The sequence below is a fragment of the Triturus cristatus genome, chromosome 12, assembly GCF_964204655.1.
Source record: "Triturus cristatus chromosome 12, aTriCri1.1, whole genome shotgun sequence".
NCBI lineage: Eukaryota > Metazoa > Chordata > Amphibia > Caudata > Salamandridae > Triturus > Triturus cristatus.
The window spans coordinates 722,966,635-722,980,668 of record NC_140595.1 but is presented as its reverse complement, the minus strand read 5'-3'; positions in this window follow the sequence as shown (position 1 = coordinate 722,980,668).

Here is a 14,034-nt window from a genome sequence, read left to right as displayed (position 1 = left end):
CTGGGTGCGCGCGCAAACGCTTTACACATTGCCTCCGGGATAAGCCTGACTGCTCGTGCCAAGCGACCAAGGGGGTGAGCAGGGGTTATCTTTGGCGTGTAACTCCCCAGCCCTGACTTAGAGTGGTAGTTTCTGCCTGGCTTTGGCGCAAGCCCTAGCCAACCAGAAATCCCATTTCTAACACCTGTCTCGAACGAAAATGTTATAGGGAAATCATAGGCTTAACTACAGTGACCAGGAGCTGGAGGAAAAGAGAGTGACTGGATTGAAAACACATATCCGAGAGTTGGTCATAGGAACAAGGGCTTGGAGTATGCTGGATAAGTGGGAAGAGAGATGGCCAAAGAAGAAGAGTGTGAGAAAGGCAACAGGAAAGATACCATCTCAGGGAGGAGGAGCACAGGGGGTAGAGGTGTGGTAAATATATCTGTTTTTACCTAGACTGAATTTCATACGGAATCTAAAATAAAGAAAAATAGCTCAGAATAACAAGAGGCAGAATCCGTGGTATAAGAGATTTTCTGAATGGGCTTTATTCCAAAATGGCCGACTCGAGTGGCGGCCTTCAGGTTCCGTCACCACGAGGGTTCAGGAAGTGAAGTACAATACTTTATTGACAAGAAGTAACTTTTATAGGTCATACATTACAATGAAACGAATGCAAAAGGCGTAACAATTGATAAGAGAAATGACATAGTGATACGTAATCGAAACTAGGCGTAATAAGGAGCAGAAAGAAACATGATTGGCTCTGATTATCATGCATAGGTGGATCTATAAGATAATACTTAACATAGATGCGCGCGCAGCAGCATGACGTGTGATTGACGTGCAACTAGGGGGTGAAGGGGACTTGACATTTAGCTCTACATGTGGAGACGAGAAGTCTGGGGGGTCAAGTCAACCTAATCCCAAATCATATCTAACATCCTATGTTTAGAGAACTATGTTATCCACAAGAAAAGACTCTCGGACAGAATCTATTCTATACTGACTGTGTGTGCGTGTACAAGCGTCTAAGTGTCTATATGAGATGCGAGGGGCAGAAAACTTTCCATGGCAACAGGGCTATGAATTACTTGCAGGAGGACGGAAAGGCCGAGTCCTTTGCTTGTGAGCTAAAGGAAATGTTTACCTAAATCACTAGACAGGAATGCATCGGCTGAAGAGCAAAGTAGATAATTCGAAGGTGAAATACAGCTTCTTGGCAGGCAGGCAAAACTGGCCGAGGCAGGCACCGTTAGCTGCACAGGGAGTAGGACAAAGTTCATGGATACAGATGCGAGCTCAAGCTGAAGCTGTCAGAGACAGAGAGCAGGGAAGGTTTTGAAGACAGAATCGGGCCTACTTGCCTGAACTGTAAAAATGGAGTAACTTAGCCATATAAAGTCGGTGGCCTTTCATACTTAGGAATCGAATATCCAGCCCATTGATGGCGGATCTGACAGAGAACATGTTGACGGTGGACGCACATATGTTTGCGTTTTGGAAACTGGAACTGGAGGGAACATACATGTACTTGTGACATGCACATAGAACCGTTGGGGTCCAAGATAGGGGACATAACTGATCAGGAAAATCCACATTTCCACATTCCCTCCTTGTCCCCTACTTGCCCTTCAAGAGATATCAATCTTCATCATTCCATCGATTTGCTCATGGAGCATCATTTCTTCTTCCTTCTTCTTCCGGCATTCTGAACGAGAACTTTGATATGAAATGCATGATGTGGCACACAGACCACAAATCGCTGGTCCACATTGCAGGCATAAACAACAACTGAAGAGCATAAGAAGGCCAATACCTAGGAACGATAGAACTCTCCATCCCCAGGCTGATATTACACTCCAAAACCACCCGGACCACGTCCAAGTGCCTGGATTCTCGTGTATCTGGCTCACAATCTTATGAAGGCGTGTTATAGCTTTATATACAGATGGCGAATTTTCTGGTATGAATATGCAGCAGCTGGATCCGATGACCCTGCAAGCTCCGCCCCTATCGGCCAGGATGACGTCAAGGACAAGACGATTCTGGAGAACAACAATTCTCATCACTGATTGTTCCTCTGTCAGATTGCCTAGGGCGGCTATAGTCTCGTTTACTACAGCTTCAAGAGTCTTGGTTAGTCTGCGTATCAGCTTACTATTTGATATTGTACCTATATAGGGAAAGATGCCTTTATTGAAATCTACATACTTGTCCCATGCCGTCTCAGTATAATCGACAACTGGGAGATCTCTTCGCTCTCTATTGTGTACTAAATGAACATTCCGATAATAATCAGGGGGAGCTAGGAAAACAGGTGGCAGAAGGAATGCTATGTAACAGGTACCATCCCAATCTAGAGGCAGACGCATATATGCCGTCTGACCACATATAAAGTAAGAATGGCGAGAAGTTCTAAATGAAGATTTACCTTGATCACTATATTCTACTGTAGTAACGCATTGGCTATGGCCCATATGTATGGAACCAACTTTTCTTACACATAATTCACCCTTAACTGGAAATACTGACATAGTGGGCAGAATTAGTTCAACTTCGGATTTGACATTCAGAATCATAAGATTAGGTGTAAAATTACCTAATTTATACACTTCATTTTCTAGATCAGTTCCTGTTCTACTGGGGTGACCCTCCTTATTAGGATGACAGACTTTGAATAAAACTAGATTCAGATTTCCCCATATCCAATGTTGTTGATAAACTGCTGTGTCTGGGTCTATGGAATTTAGTAAACTAAACCATGCTCCACAGGAGCCATTATGTGTGAACGGATGTGGAAAGAAAGGCAGAACTCCTTTGTTATTCTGATAGGGAGGGAGTCGGCCACACACCCAACAATTGGTGGCATTACTAGTCTGATGGGAATGATGTAACATACTAATGAAGGTGTTATTGCGCAGCGCAAGTCTATAAGATAATTCATGTGGCGGTAGGTCACTAAAAGAATGTTCGGCAGCAACATTATAAACATGTCTAGAAATAGGATGATATATGTGCAAAATCACACTCGTAATAATTATTAAAACACTCAATAAAAACAAAATTAATAATGTCCTCATACAGTAGCTACGCAGTGATTTACAATACGCCTGTCGTTTCAACATTTCTCGGGTATTTTCTCTACTCAGGTCCAAGGGATACATGTCGGAGACAATTCAACCGCTTCACCTTGGAGAGGACTTAAACAATCAAATTGCTCGACTGTTTGGGCCTAAGCTTTAATTTATAGCACTGAGAGTCATTCTGTTCAACAAAAGGAAGGTTTGAATCAGTCTGTGAGGGAGTGCAGGGCACAGTGTCTATATCCGAGGATAGTCCATGAAATTTCTTAATGTGGCTGGAATGTATCCAGCCCTTGCGGCCCTCAACTTTCACGGCTGTTCTTGTGGTCAGCAGGACTAGCTTCGGTGCTTTCCACCTGGGCTCCAACTGGGTCTTCCGATCAAAATTTCTTACAAACACCAGATCCCCCGGAGCAACGTCATGGGGTTTCACCTCAGTGTTGTCAGGAAAAGCTGCAGCTACCTGTGAACGACAAGATTGTAGTGCAGACATCAAGGAAGCCAAGTAATCTGTCAGCATATTACAATTAACATCAGTTATTTTACGTGGTATAGGCGTCCCCCACATATTTGGTGGCCTTCCGAAGATCACCTCATACGGGGATAGCCCTGTTCGAGAGTGTGCTACCATTCTTATGTAAAATAGTGCAACTGGTAATGCTACTATCCAGTCAACACCTTTCTCCTTACATATTTTAGACAATCTGATTTTCAAAATTTGATTATGTCGTTCCACGAGACCTGCTGCCTCGGGGTGTCGGACACAGTGGAATTTCCACTGATATCCCAACAAAAGTGAGACATGTTTCATTAATTCGGATGAGAAAGGCTGGCCGTTATCTGAATATACAACACGTGGTAAACCGTACCGTGGGAAGAATTCTCGAACTAACTGTTTGGCAGTAGTCGGGGCCGTGTAATCTGATACTGGGTACGCCTCAGTCCATCGGGAGAGAGCGCAGACAACTACCAGAACATATTTGAATCCTCGACATCGTTCCATCTGGATATAATCCATTTGGAGCACTTCAAAAGGATGATCAGGAGTCTGGAATCCACCCTGTTCTACGGGAACACTTTTTCCTGGGTTGAACTGACAACATATCATACAGGTACGGACTTTTTGTTTAGCTGCTGCTCGTAAATGTTTGTTGAACCAAATGTGTTGAATGCTATCTAGCATAGCTTTCTCTCCTAAATGCGCTGGGCTGTGAATTGTAGCTATAATGGCTTGGACCATAGAGTCAGGAAGAAACCATACAGATTTCTCCTTCGTCATCCATCCCTGATCTGTCTGGATCCCTCCTAGTTCAGTCCATTTCTTTAATTCTTCTGCAGTAGCATGTGTCTGTATGTCAATTACGTCAAGTGCGGGATCCTTAATTGTCATACACTGTGTTGGTGTCTGAACTATTGGCTTTGTCATGTCTAATGTGCGATTCTGAGCAGTCTGTTTAGCTGTTCTGTCAGCTAAATCATTGCCTTGAGAAATGATATCAGTAACCTTCGTGTGTGCTTTACATTTCATAATTGATATGGCAGTTGGTAGATGTATTGCGTCTAACAAGGCATGAATGAGGGTTCCGTGCTGAATGTGGGCACCATGGGAGGTTAAATAACCTCTCTCTCGCCACAGCACGCCGAAGTCGTGTACAACTCCGAATGCATAACGTGAGTCAGTGTATACATTAACTTTCTTATTTGTGGCTTGAATACAGGCTTGTGTTAGAGCAATAAGTTCTGCTGCTTGGGCTGACAAAGTATCTATACAATTTGTCTCAATAACTTCAGTGTCTGTTGTGACTGCATACGCGGCCACTAAGTCTCCTGTACTTGCTCTCATGCACGATCCGTCTACATACAACGTCAGGTCTGGATCTAACAATGGAACGTCTGTCAAGTCTTGTCTAGGTTTCGTCTTTATTTCAATAATTTCAACACAATCATGAGCTAGTGGGTCTGTTCCAATTACAGGTAATAGTGTAGCAGGATTCAATGTATTACACCGTCGGATCTCTATGTGTGGCTGAAACAATGTCAGTTCATAACCGGTAAGTCTTGCTATGGTCAAGTGTTGTGTTTGTGTTCGGTTCACAAGAACTTCTACTGCATGTGGTACTTGTACTGTCAATGGATGTCCTAACACTATGGCATCGCTTTGTCTGATTGCTAAAGCTGTTGCTGCCACTGATTTCAGGCACGCGGGCAAAGCCTGAGCTACGGGATCTAATGTACTGGAAAAATAAGCACATGGCTTGCGTGATCCTGCTTGATCCTGAGTGAGTACTGACAAAGCAGTACCTTCGCGTTCTGTAACAAAGAGTGTAAAATGTTTGCTATAACATGGTGTTGCTAAAACAGGTGCTTGGCATAAAGCTTCCTTTAGGCTTTCAAAAGCTTGTGTATGTTCCTGAGTCCAAGGGAGAACAGTCGATGTGGCTGCCTCCTGTGTGGTTAACTGAATGAGTGGTTTTGCTAGAAATGCGTACTGAGGGATCCACTGCCTACAATATGAAGTGAGGCCTATGAAAGCCCGCACCTCCTTTTGTGTCTGGGGTATTGACATGTTAGCAATTAACTGGATGCGATCTGGTGTAAGCTGCCTTCCCTCCTTGGACAGCGAGTGACCAAGATAAATAACTCGCTGGACACAGAATTGCAGCTTAGAAGGAGACACCTTGTGCCCCTTGTCGGCTAGAAAATGTAAAACTGTCAGAGAAGCCTTTTCACATTCAGGTTCGCTTCTCGCGGTGATCAGCAGGTCATCGACATATTGAAGCAGTGCAGTGTTGACTGGCATGTGGATACTGTCAAGTTCTCGTTTCAGCGCTTGGCTGTAGATGCTGGGGCTTTCTGTGAATCCTTGGGGAGCGCGTGAGAATTTAAAGCTGCGCCCATTTAAACTGAATCCGAACAAATATTGGCTTTCCGGATCTATTGGGACGCTGAAAAAGGCATTCTTGAGATCAATTACAGTAAAGAATGTTGCTTCGGAATCAATTGCTGTCAATAATGATGATATATCGGGGACCACAGGAAATTGTGGCACAATGCACTTGTTTAGTTCACGCAAATCAATAACCAATCGGTATACTGGCGGAGCAGTAGGGTCAGTTCGTTTAAGAATCGGAATTATCGGCGAATTACATACATTGGAGTCTGTTTCTACAACTACTCCTTGGGCAATTAACTCATCAATGATTTTCAGCAAAGCCACTACAGCATCTTGAGGTAACTTGTATTGTCGCAATCGTGGTAATACCACTCCTGCCTTGAGTGTAACTCGGTATGGTGTAATGTTCATGCAACCAACATCAGTAGGGCCTTGTGCCCATAGATGTGCTGGTAAAGTCTGTAGTCGGGGATCCATGTCTCTAGACACATAGTGACCTTTAAAATCACGTAAAAACAACCTTATTCCTCCCGGAGAACAACATATTATGGCTCCTAGGGCTTTCAGAGTTTTAATTCCTAACAGATTTTCTGGGCATGATTTAGTAAGCAATAAATCTGTAGTTCGTGTCAAAGGTCCTATCGTAAGTGAAAGAGGCTGTGATACTTCATTAACAATAGGTTTTCCTGAAAAACCAAGGGAAACATTTTGAGAGCCTGAGAGGGGTGCCCCTGGAACTTCACTACGTTTTATAGTTGTTCGACTTGCCCCTGTATCGAGTAAGAATTTTCTATCTTGACCTAATAATTCACTATGTACATAAGGTCCTTCTTGATCTACAGGAATCTCGATAAGCGGTAAGTCAACTTCCCTCTCTAGGCTGGTTCATGCGTAACGCTGATACTCAGGATATTCATACTGTGCAGTCTGATACATTTGTCGTGTTGTGGTTTGTGTGGCAGTAACAGGCAACGGTGGTGCAGCTGGCACAAACTGTATTGGCTGTTGTGCGGCTGGCATGGCCTGGGAATGCGGCATAGCTCCTTGTTCATTCTGATCTTGTCTGAGTGGCCGTGATCTTTCTTGTGTTTTACCTATGGCGATATTATGTTTTAAAACTGGACAGTCGTGTACGTAATGACCTGGCTTTTTGCAATAATTGCATGTCTCTTTTACCGGTCCTGCTGAATCGGAATGTGTCATACCCTTTTTATGTCCTTCAGCCGGTACTGTCTGAGACACTAGCATTTTCATTTTTGTATCTTTCATACGTCTTTGTTCGTGTTCTTGTTCATCTCTAATTCTATTGTGATGATACTGTAACATTTGTAGCATTTGTGACGGAGTGTTACTTTGCCAGGTACTCTCGAATTTCAATATTCTATTCTTTACTGGAGGTAAAGCATTTTCTACTAATTTTGTCACAAATAAATGTGGATACGACTCACTACTTGTTTTTATACCACTATTTATTCCAAAACATTTTTCAAATCGGGCATAATAGTCACTTGTGTCTTCATCATGCTTTTGTTTACAGGCCGTGATTGCACCCCAATCTTCCTTTTTCGTAGTTAATAAACGTGGCAGTACTTGTACTAGTAAACCTGGTAATGCTTTGACTTTATCCCCGAGCCCTGAACCTGCAGCTCGGGCCTTTTCTTCCGTTTCTAATGCTGTCCAATCTATCTTTTGGTCTCCCACTTCCCACTCTTTTTCTTTCAGTTTTTCATAAATGCCAGCAGGTAAGAGCACCTTTAATATCGTCATAATATCAGGATAGGTATACTCTCCCATCAGCAACATGTCCTTAATTTCTCGGTGGAAACCCGCTGGGTCTTTGTCATGACTTGGTACTACTTTCTTCATTTCTAACAATTCAATTTTTGATATGGGTGTGTATACAAATACACGGTGAAACTCATTGTCTTCGCCTTTTATTGGGTGCACTTCTCGTAAGGGATTTTGTCTATCCATATAATACGGCGTTCTTTCTCTGCGGGGCAGCGAGAAAGAATCCGGACTTACAAAAAGGACATACTGTTTACGTGACACTAATATTTCTTTAATTAACTTGTTACTAGAACCTCTCCATCTGTTCGTGAGTAGTTCCGTTAATATATCAGGTAAAGGACCAGGGTCAGCATGTTGGCTCTTATATAGTATAAGGAGTTGCTGAATCATATAGATTCCAGCTAAACGTTGTTCATCTGCACTAAGGTTAAAAAACGTGTGTGCTACGGTCTCATCACCGTATTTTTCAGGACTGTCAATCCAGTGAATGGCTGATCTGGCCAATTCTTGCTCATCCATGGAATCGAGGAGGTGGTAACCCCTTCGTTCTCGTAGTAGTTTATCTGCGGCTTGGAACAAATGTTCAGGAGACTTCAAATTTATTACAGGCGTCGGATACGTTCTGCTATCATTTGGACATTCTGAGTGTATGGGATCAGAAAAGCATCTAGTATTAGCACAGGATCTTCCTCTGCCTACGTATGCTATGGTTTCTGACTGTCTTGCGGAATTCCCTGATTCGGATACTTCATCTTGCTCGAACTCGTCTGTTTCCAATCTTTTTTCGTGAATACGTTCTATTTCTCTACGGATTTTTCGGCACATGGCTATTATACAGTTTTTCTTATCGTGTCTCCCTTCTGATATATTCTGGCTCCATCTTGTAAGAATAAGCATTGTATTCGGGTCTACCCCCGGACGGTCTTGATTTCTGATCACACAGTTTATGAGGAAACGTAACAGTTCCCCCTGTATCTCTACTTTCTGGAATTCCATAGCTCTGTTAATACATTCTGGGTCTCGCCCTGTTTGGACAAAATGATATATGTTATCTAGATGCGTAGTCATTCCTGGTAACCTCGCTAAATACTCTGCGGCTCGTCTGATACGTAATGATGCCAGGACCATTTCGTCCTCTTTACCGACCACCGGGTCATATCTACAATCTATAAGGAGTTCCTTAAGCGTACGTTCACTTACGAATTTGGGTGTACGTGAATGCGCTGATTCTTGAAAAACAAGTTTATTTATTCTAGGTGGCGTAAAAGTATTGCTTGCACCTCCCGTGGCCCCTTCAGGGGCGTCGGGTGTGAATGGATTCGTCGAACGTGACACAGCAACTATAGGTGTCGATACCACTGTAGAATCGATTGCGGGGACAGATGCGGAAACAGATGTGCTTGCCGGAGCTCGTGTCGGGACTTGCTGTTGCACGGGGACAGATACCTGATCCTGACGTTGAACCCCTCCGCCAGACGGTCTATGTGGTGTGGGGTTAGCATACTCGGGAGCTGCGTCATCTAGATATGAGGAAAGAAAAACATCTTCTGCGGTTCTGGGATGCCCTTTTGGATGTACCTTAATTGGAAATAATGGGGGTGGCAAGTCTTTTGGCATCTCTGGAACAGCCTTAGGTAGTCCTTCGGCTAGGAGGGGATACATACCACTCATAAGAGCGTTTCTTTGTCTATCTATTTGTTCTGATTTCACTCGGATACCTTCCTCAATTAATATATTTTCTTGAACTTCCTTTGAACTCTCTTTACTCCTCTCTTCTTGTCTACGTGCTTTTTCTGTACGTCTATGAGATTCTTTACGCCATAACTCAACAGCGTCTTTCTGTGACTGTCTGACTTTTCTTTTCCATAACTCTTCCTCCACTTTCATGATGCACTCTGCATCCCAGGTTCCCGCTGCGGGCCACCTTTGACTTTCCGGCAATTCCTTGGTATAATCTACCCATAGATCAAGAAACAATATGGCATCTAAGCCATGCTTGTGATACATAAAATGCCCTGGAGTGTCCCTAGGAGGAATAGGAACTGCTTCTTCAAGCACCCCTTTTCTAGTAGTAATCTGTCTTAACTTCGAGAAGAGCGGCATCTTGACAACTGATCTGATACTTAATCTTGAACACACTTAATAAAAAGTACAACAATGAACAATCATTCATACCACAATATGCAGGACATTTTAACACATTAAACATTAAACATTAAACATTTTAACCTTTAAAAATGACCAACAATGATGACAGTCTGCATAACTAATCACCAAGCAGAATTCTTGACAATAACTAGATACTTCGGAATACTTGATATACTGCTAAACAGTACATATACACTGCTAAACAGTGCAGACCGGATTTGTGTACCCAAATCCGTCTTGACCGGCACAACCTATGTGCGCGTCAACACGCCTCCCCGGCGATGGTACTCACCGAGTAGCTCCTTGAAACGGAAGGCCTCAGAGAATGGACGGGACTCGATGACTGCGGATAGCGGACCCTCTGGACATCGGGATTTCGAAAACCTGGTGGGCCTCTGTATACCTCGGATCTTGCTCTCTCAGCTAGGCTCTGGTCGGGATACTTCGCACTTCTCACCGCCTCGTCTGGGTTGATCGCAGCCTCAGTCGCCCCCGCTTGACCGGAGGGAGCTTACAGGAAATCCTGCTGGTACGCGTTTATGGTCCGTCCAGCTGTGGCAGGAGACCGGGCCTGCAACGCACCGCCGGCGCGTGAGATGAGAAAGTGTCCCTATTCGGGCGCCATTATGTGGTAAATATATCTGTTTTTACCTAGACTGAATTTCATACGGAATCTAAAATAAAGAAAAATAGCTCAGAATAACAAGAGGCAGAATCCGTGGTATAAGAGATTTTCTGAATGGGCTTTATTCCAAAATGGCCGACTCGAGTGGCGGCCTTCAGGTTCCGTCACCACGAGGGTTCAGGAAGTGAAGTACAATACTTTATTGACAAGAAGTAACTTTTATAGGTCATACATTACAATGAAACGAATGCAAAAGGCGTAACAATTGATAAGAGAAATGACATAGTGATACGTAATCGAAACTAGGCGTAATAAGGAGCAGAAAGAAACATGATTGGCTCTGATTATCATGCATAGGTGGATCTATAAGATAATACTTAACATAGATGCGCGCGCAGCAGCATGACGTGTGATTGACGTGCAACTAGGGGGTGAAGGGGACTTGACATTTAGCTCTACATGTGGAGACGAGAAGTCTGGGGGGTCAAGTCAACCTAATCCCAAATCATATCTAACATCCTATGTTTAGAGAACTATGTTATCCACAAGAAAAGACTCTCGGACAGAATCTATTCTATACTGACTGTGTGTGCGTGTACAAGCGTCTAAGTGTCTATATGAGATGCGAGGGGCAGAAAACTTTCCATGGCAACAGGGCTATGAATTACTTGCAGGAGGACGGAAAGGCCGAGTCCTTTGCTTGTGAGCTAAAGGAAATGTTTACCTAAATCACTAGACAGGAATGCATCGGCTGAAGAGCAAAGTAGATAATTCGAAGGTGAAATACAGCTTCTTGGCAGGCAGGCAAAACTGGCCGAGGCAGGCACCGTTAGCTGCACAGGGAGTAGGACAAAGTTCATGGATACAGATGCGAGCTCAAGCTGAAGCTGTCAGAGACAGAGAGCAGGGAAGGTTTTGAAGACAGAATCGGGCCTACTTGCCTGAACTGTAAAAATGGAGTAACTTAGCCATATAAAGTCGGTGGCCTTTCATACTTAGGAATCGAATATCCAGCCCATTGATGGCGGATCTGACAGAGAACATGTTGACGGTGGACGCACATATGTTTGCGTTTTGGAAACTGGAACTGGAGGGAACATACATGTACTTGTGACATGCACATAGAACCGTTGGGGTCCAAGATAGGGGACATAACTGATCAGGAAAATCCACATTTCCACAGAGGTAAGCAGTACAGTGGGTTCAATATGCTCAACCCTAAAGACATGGGACAGTTTGTATCCAAATTTGTGACTGGATTAAGACTGTAGATCAGCCTCATGATCCAACTGCACCTAATTTGTTGGCAAAACAAATCCATCCACAAAATCCTACGGTATGCCAGGTACTGCAGTGATGAGGTGGACTCTGAGTCTAAGCATAGGAGGATAAAGGAGGAATTGATGCTGGTCCAAATGGGAAATGCTCAAAAGGGAGAGCAGGTGTAGGCAATGATGGTAATTATAGCTCGTGATCAAGGGAATGTCTCAGGAGGTGTCAAAGAACTGTGAGTTGCAGGGTCGACGGGACAGGGAAGAGGAAAGGCATCCCTATAGATCCGAAGAAAAGGATAGATGTTGCGGCTCTAAAGAAGACCACTGCCTGTCATTTTTGTCACAAGATCAGGCATTATAAGTGTGAGTGTCGCCCTAATCCTGCAAACCAGGAGCAGGGAGGAGAACTGTGCAGATGGCAGATGGAGTGAATCAGTTACCGTCAGTGACTAGGCCAAGATTACTTAATGCAGGAGGGAATCAGAACTAGTTAGTGCAAGTGCCTCAACCTCCAAGAATTCCACAGGGCAATCAGACGAATCACAAGATGTCTTTGATGGAAACTGTGGACGGATTTGATCCAGATCCGTCCTTATGATGGTGCCTAAGGGGGGAGGAAGACTGTACACTTTTTGAGTCTTAGAGGTAGACTAGAGTGGGCCATATATAGAAGCAGATGTAGATGGTCAGCCCATTACATTATTGATTGATACTGGTGCTACCCATTCTACTGTGAGATCTGCAGTGTCTCCAAACCAGCCCCTCTTTGGAAAATCGATCCAAGTTTTGGGAGTTTCTAACAAGAGGATGACGGACCCTTTAACAGAGGAGGCATCAGTGAAAATCGGAACCTTTCAAGAGCACCATCAGTTCGTGGTGTGTAATTGAAGTCCAGTCTGTTTGTTAGGGCGTTATCTTTTGTGCAAATTGAATTTCACAATCTATTGCACGCCAACAGGAATTGAGTTGCAGACAAATTACGAGGACATTGCTTTCAAATTGGCTAATCAGAACCATTACACAGCCATTACTGACAGTGGAAGACATGTCGCTGGATTTGAGAGACACATTATGTCCAGTGATATGGAATTTCTCTGGGGAGGAAATCAGACTGATCCAAGGAGTGGAGCCAATCTGCATACAGTTCAAGCCTAATGCAGAACACCTCAGTACAATCTGACACCAGAAACAGTGGCAGGGATTACACCTGTAACTGAGTCTATGATTGTGCATGGCATCCTAAAGGAAATCATGGGAAGTCTGTGCAACTCGCCTATCACGGGATTGCACAAGCCGAGTGGGAAGTATCGCATTGATCAGGACCTTAGAAAGGTCTATAACATAGTGAGTGCAAGTTGTCATGTGGTACTAAATCCTTCTGTGATCCTATTCGAGATCCCTTGTGAAACTGAGCGGTTTACAGTCATTGACCTCTGTCAGGCATTTTTCTCCATTCCACTGAAGGAGGAGAGACAATTTTCATTTGCTTTCTGTCTGGAGACTCGTGTCTTCACATGGTGTCATATCCCTCAAGGATATACTGAAAGGTCATGAAGAAGAACCTTGAGAGCTTGATTCTGCCCCGAAACTCAGTGTTAGTCCAGTACGTAGATGACCTCCTTGTGGCGTCTGAAACTTGGGAGGCTTGCAAGGACAATACTATCGCCTTACTGAACCATCTGGATGATAATGGGCAGAAGGTGTCTCCAAGTAAGATTCAATGCTGGCTAAATAAGGTCCAATATTTGGGTCACTGAATTGAAAAAGGCAAGAGGAAGGTGTCACAAGAGCGAGTGGCGGTGATCATGAAAGTGAATCCACCTAGTACTCAGAAAGAGGTCAGGATGTTTTTGGGAATGGTTGGCTATTGCCAGCAATATATTCCAAATTTTTCTTTAATGGCAAAGCCTTTACAGATGCTGAACCACAAGGATGTGTGTGATCTGGTATCATGGGATAACGACTGTCTGCTTGCCTTCCTAGAGTCGAGAGAGTGCCTGTGTCGCACATCAGCTTTAGGAATGTCTGATTACAACAAAGCGTTTTCGCTGTTCTGCCACGAGAGGCAAGGTTGCACTCTCTCTGTAGTCAGCCAGACACATGGAGGTGCCTGTAGACCAGTGGGCTACTTCTCGGCTACATTAGATCCTATAGCTTCAGCATTGCTAGGATGTCTTAAATCCGTTGCTGCAATAGGTGTCAGTATTGTATGATGGGAGAGCATTGTGATGA